The sequence below is a fragment of the Tachypleus tridentatus genome, chromosome 9 (assembly GCF_004210375.1).
Source record: "Tachypleus tridentatus isolate NWPU-2018 chromosome 9, ASM421037v1, whole genome shotgun sequence".
Taxonomy (NCBI): domain Eukaryota; kingdom Metazoa; phylum Arthropoda; class Merostomata; order Xiphosura; family Limulidae; genus Tachypleus; species Tachypleus tridentatus.
The window spans coordinates 2,808,290-2,815,101 of record NC_134833.1 but is presented as its reverse complement, the minus strand read 5'-3'; positions in this window follow the sequence as shown (position 1 = coordinate 2,815,101).

Here is a 6,812-nt window from a genome sequence, read left to right as displayed (position 1 = left end):
ATCATGGAGGAGTTCGGTGCAGCTCTCAACGGTGGGCAAAGAAATAAAATTCAGTAATTCAATGCAATAGAGCATTTGAGAAACGTTAAAATTTAAAATTGACCGTAACACCTTACGTTTCATGAAGAAAACGTAGTTTCCACAGGAAGGAACGAAACGTTGGTTTGTTTAAAGTGTCAAATTTACCACTGTTCAACATCCTATGTTATAATGAAAACTTTTCGGAACTTAGGGAAAGCAGATGTGTGTTTCTTATTACCTAATCCACATCGGGCTATCTGCTGAGTACACCGATGGGAATCAAACCGCTGATTTTAGTGTTTTAAATCAGTAGGCTTACCGCTGAGTGTATTGATATGTGCTTTTAGAGAAGAATCGAACTATGTCTTTAGTTTGGTATTTAGTTTTGTAGTTTCTGTAAGATCGCTGGTCAAACCTCACTTTATTTGGTTTAATCCCATTTGTAAAATATAACAAAAATCAGAAAAAAATAGTTGTGGAATACTTTACACGGTTATTCATGGAGTGTTCTTTTCTGACAGTTACTTACTAGCGGAGAAATTTTGTTGGGTAACAAAGATCAAAGATATTCCCCACTGAAGATCACGGACTGTCATCCCTGGAAATCATCACGTGTGTAAGTTGGCGAGCTTTCCGACGAATAGAGTGACGATGCTTCACTGCCTAAAACGCATGGTTCGGTTACCCTCGGTGGAAAATAACAACTATAAATAATTAGTCGAGATTTTTAATTTTTATAGCTGTTTTTATTTCGTTGATAGCAAAATTCAAAGCAGTTTTCCAAAAAGGACGTTTCTAGTTTTCCTCAATATTAACTTAAAAGATAAACGTTCTTGTACTCCGGAATGCATGTGTTAAATGTGATCTCTTAAGTGCAGTGAGTGGCGTACGTTACAAGACTTATTATATCTTATAAGCGACGCTGGTCTTGCGAAAAAGAGGTCATCAATATCTTTACAGAATTTAATAATCCTCGATTACAACCGACCGGTCTACCCTTTACTGCCCTCGCCGGAGCCGTTTGCGGATCTATAGAACGTGTGAAACGACCCTCGATGGACCTTGTCGGCGTCTGTGACCCCGGCCCCCGGGAACAGGAAGAATGAACCGCTCAGTTTCTTAACTACTGTAGTACCCCGCAGTGACATCTACAGAAGTATTCATTAAAACTGACGTGCTTTTATGTTATGACAACTTTAGCAAAAATAACAACCTAGAGATAACCTAAGGAGGTCGAAGCGTTGTTCTGTACTTTATTCTAATTAACGTTTTAATATCTATAGCAGCCGTGTTTATAATATAGAGACGTTAATACTAGACATGTGCAGAAATTTGAGACTGTCTTATATTATTTCGAAAGAGAAATGTACGAAACAAACATCATCCGTGATGTCATACAAACACGTAAGTTTAACAAATCTTGAAACGTGAGACTTTCCTCTCACTTTACCTCTGGAGAAAGAAGGTACAACTTCCAAAAGCACTCAGTTATAAGGTGTATATCCCTTTAAAACAAGTGTCTATCTGTAGTAGCCATCTTTAAAACTTACAGGTAACAAGAGATATTAACCACCCTTTAAACGTACAGGAATATACGAAAAAATGTAAGTATGATCTTTAAAACATATAGAAATATCCGAAAGAGATGGTTTCATAAAAACTTCCACGTGAATTCAGTAGAGTGAAAGTACTTGTCTCTAACCGAAGGCCAATAATCCAAATCTATTTGTACAAATTACAACACGAGATATCGAAACATAATAACACAAGAGTAGTTCTTTCATTAAAGCAAAACACACTTTAAATACAAAACTCTTTTAATTATAACACATCCCTTAAACTATAAAACTCTTTAACATATAATAAATATCTTAAAATAAAACACTTTAAAGTATACACACAGTAAGTTAAAACATACTTAACACAGATAACCAGATTTGCTACTTTTATACTGTTATGAATGACATCATACAGATAACCAGATTTGCTACTTTTATACTGCTGTTAATGACATCATACAGATAACCAGATTTGCTACTTTTATACTGCTATTAATGACATCGTATAGATAACCAGATTTGCTACTTTTATACTGCTATTAATGACATCACACAGATAACCAGATTTGATAACTTTATACTGACATTCATGACGTTATACAGACAATGAGACTTGTTACTTTTATACTGGTATTGATGACATGATACAGATAATCAAATTTCATAAATTTATACTCGTATTCACAACATTAAGAGATAACCAGGTTATCTAACTTTATACTAGTATTAATAACATAATACAGATAACCAGATTTGCTATCTTTATACTGGTATTCGTGACATATTACATAAAACCAGATTTGATAACTTTACTCTGATATTCGTAACGTGATACAGATAACCACATTTCCTAAAATGACACTGGTATTCATGATATAATACGTATAGAAAGATCTTGTACTTTTATATAGGTGTATATGACATTAAACAGATATGCTAACTTATACTGGAATTCTGACATAATAAATATAACGAGATTTCATAACTTTATACTTCTCTTAATGACGTAAAATAGATAACCAGATTCGCTACTTTTATACTGGTATGCATAACATAATATGGATAACCAAATCTCCTAACAATATATTGGTCTTCATGACATGATACAGAAAACAAAATTTTCTATCTTTACACTGGTATTTATAACAAAATACAGATAAAGAGATATTTTAAATTTACACTGTCATTACTGATGACATACAGATAACCATATTTGCTAACTTCATTGAGGAATTCATGACATTATAAAGATAACCAGATTTCCTGACTTTATACTGCTACTCCTGATATAATATAGATAACCACTTTTCTTAACTTTATACTGGTATTCATAACATGATACAAATAAGAGATTTGCTGACTTTACACTGGTATTCATATCATAATACACATAACCAGGTTTGATAACTTTATACTAATATTCATGACATGATAGATAACCAGATCTGCTAACTTTACACTGGTATTCATATCATAATACACATAACCAGGATTGATAACTTTATACTAATATTCATGACATGATAGATAACCAGATCTGCTAACTTTACACTGGTATTCATATCATAATACACATAACCAGGATTGATAACTTTATAATAATATTCATGACATGATAGATAACCAGATCTGCTAACTTTACACTGGTATTCATATCATAATACACATAACCAGGATTGATAACTTTATACTAATATTCATGACATGATAGATAACCAGATCTGCTAACTTTACACTGGTATTCATATCATAATACACATAACCAGGATTGATAACTTTATACTAATATTCATGACATGATAGATAACCAGATCTGCTAACTTTACACTGGTATTCATAACATAATACAGATAAAAAGGTTTGATAACTTTATACTAATATTCATGACATGATAGATAACCAGATCTGCTAACTTTACACTGGTATACATATCATAATACAGATAAAGAGGTTTGATAACTTTATACTAATATTCATGACATGATAGATAACCAGATCTGCTAACCTTACACTGGTATTCATAACATAATACAGATAAAGAGGTTTGATAACTTTATACTAATATTCATGACATGATAGATAACCAGATCTGCTAACTTTACACTGGTATTCATATCATAATACACATAACCAGGATTGATAACTTTATACTAATATTCATGACATGATAGATAACCAGATCTGCTAACTTTACACTGGTATTCATATCATAATACACATAACCAGGATTGATAACTTTATAATAATATTCATGACATGATAGATAACCAGATCTGCTAACTTTACACTGGTATTCATATCATAATACACATAACCAGGATTGATAACTTTATACTAATATTCATGACATGATAGATAACCAGATCTGCTAACTTTACACTGGTATTCATATCATAATACACATAACCAGGATTGATAACTTTATACTAATATTCATGACATGATAGATAACCAGATCTGCTAACTTTACACTGGTATTCATAACATAATACAGATAAAAAGGTTTGATAACTTTATACTAATATTCATGACATGATAGATAACCAGATCTGATAACTTTATACTAATATTCATGACATGATAGATAACCAGATCTGCTAACCTTACACTGGTATTCATAACATAATACAGATAAAGAGGTTTGATAACTTTATACTAATATTCATGACATGATAGATAAATAGATCTGCTAACTTTACACTAGTATTCATAACATAATGTGGATAAACAGGTTTGATAACTTTATAGTGATATGCTTGATACGATGAAAGAACCAGATTTACTAACTTTTCATTGGTATTCATGATATGATACAGATAACAAGATTTGATGATTTGCAATGTTATTTATGATATCATAGAGGCAATCATATATACTAATTTTATACTCGTATTTATACAATAATATATACAACCATATTTGCTACTTTTATAGTGGTATTCATAACATAATAAGGATTACCAAATTTCCTAACTTTAAACTGGTATTAATAAATTAATACAGATAACAAGAGTTCCTGACATAATACTGGTATTCATGACATGATAGATAACAAGATTTGCTAACTTTATACTGGTATTAATGAAATAATACAGATAACAAGAGTTCCTGACATAATACTGGTATTCATGACATGATAGATATCAAGATTTACTAACTTTATACTGGTATTCATAGCATAATACAGATATTCAGATTTGCTTACTTTACACTAGTATTAATGACATAATACAGACAGAGAAAATTATAACTTCATACTGGAATTCATGACATGATAGAGATAACTAGACTTGTTAACCTTATACTAGTATTCACGACATTCTACAGAACACAATATTTTCTACACTGATACTGGTACTCATGAAATAATATATATAACCATATATGCTAACTTTATACTGGTATTCATTACATAATACAAATAAGCAGATTTGCTAACATTATACTAGTATTAATGATATAATGCAGATAACCAGATTTGCTATCTTTATACTGGTATTCATAAATTATACAGATCAACAGATTTGACAACCTCACACTGGTATTAATGACTTAAAGTAGATAGCCAGACAGGTAGTCATTACATGATACAGACAGTTTTATATGCTATCATTATACTCGTGATACAGGTAACAATTTGTTAACTTGATACTGGTATTCATAACATAATACATATAACATATTTGCTACGTTTATACTGGTATTCATGACATAACAAAGATAACCACATTTCCTACTATTATACTGCTATTAATGACATGATACATATAACAAGAGTTTTTGACTTTTTTCTTGTATTCATACATAATAAAGATAACCAGGTTTGCTATCTTTATAAAGGTAATCATAGTATAATAGAGATAACCAGATTAGCGAACTTCATACTGGAATTAAAACCATGATACACATAATGATATTTCTTTACTTTACACGGGTATTCATGACATAATAGAGATAACCAGATTTGCTAACTTTATACTGGTATTCATTACATTATAAAGATAACCATATTTCCTTACTTTATACTGGTATTCATGACAATACAAATAACTAGATTTGCTACCTTGATACTGGTATTTATAACATAACACATATAATCAGATTTGATTACTTTACTCTGGTATTCGTGACATAATACAGATAACCAGACTTGGTAACTTTATACTATTATTCGTAACGTAATACATATAACCAGATTTTCTGACTTTATATTGGTATTCATGACATGATACAGATTACCACATTTGCAATATTTATATTGGTATATATGACATGATACAGATTACTACACTTACAATATTTATATTGGTATTCATGACATGATACAGATTACCACATTTGGAATATTTATATTGGTATTCATTAGATAATAAAGATAAACGGATTTGCTATCTTTAAGCTTGTATTCATTACATAACTGATTAAACACCCCCATGAAGGTTGCCAATACTGAACTGCAACTTAACATCTCGATAAAGATTGTGAATACTGAACTCCAGCTAAACACCACAACAAAGATTGTGAATACTGAACTCCAGCTAAACACCACAACAAAGATTGTGAATACTGAACTCCAGCTAAACACTACAATAAAGATTGTGAATACTGAACTCTAGCTAAACACCACAACAAAGATTGTGAATACTGAACTCTAGCTAAACACCACAATAAAGATTATGAATATGGAACTCTAGCTAAACACCACAATAAAGATTATGAATACGGAACTCTAGCTAAACACCACAATAAAGATTGTGAATACTGAACTCTAGCTAAACACCACAATAAAGATTATGAATACGGAACTCTAGCTAAACACCACAATAAAGATTATGAATACGGAACTCTAGCTAAACACCACAATAAAGATTGTGAATACTGAACTCTAGCTGAACACCACAATAAAGATTGTGAATACTGAACTCTAGCTAAACACCACAATAAAGATTGTGAATACTGAACTCAAGCTAAACACCACAATAAAGATTGTGAATACGGAACTCTAGCTAAACACCACAATAAAGATTATGAATACGGACCTCTAGCTAAACACTAAAACAAAGATTATGTTTCTATCCAAAGAAAATGAGATTTTCGCTTCTTTATATATTTTTTCTTTTCATTAGAAGTTTTATTTATCCTTAGTTTTCATGAAAAGGAACGAAATATAATGACATCTAATTGATAAATAATCAAATATAATGATGTAATAAACATTGAAGTGATTCTCTT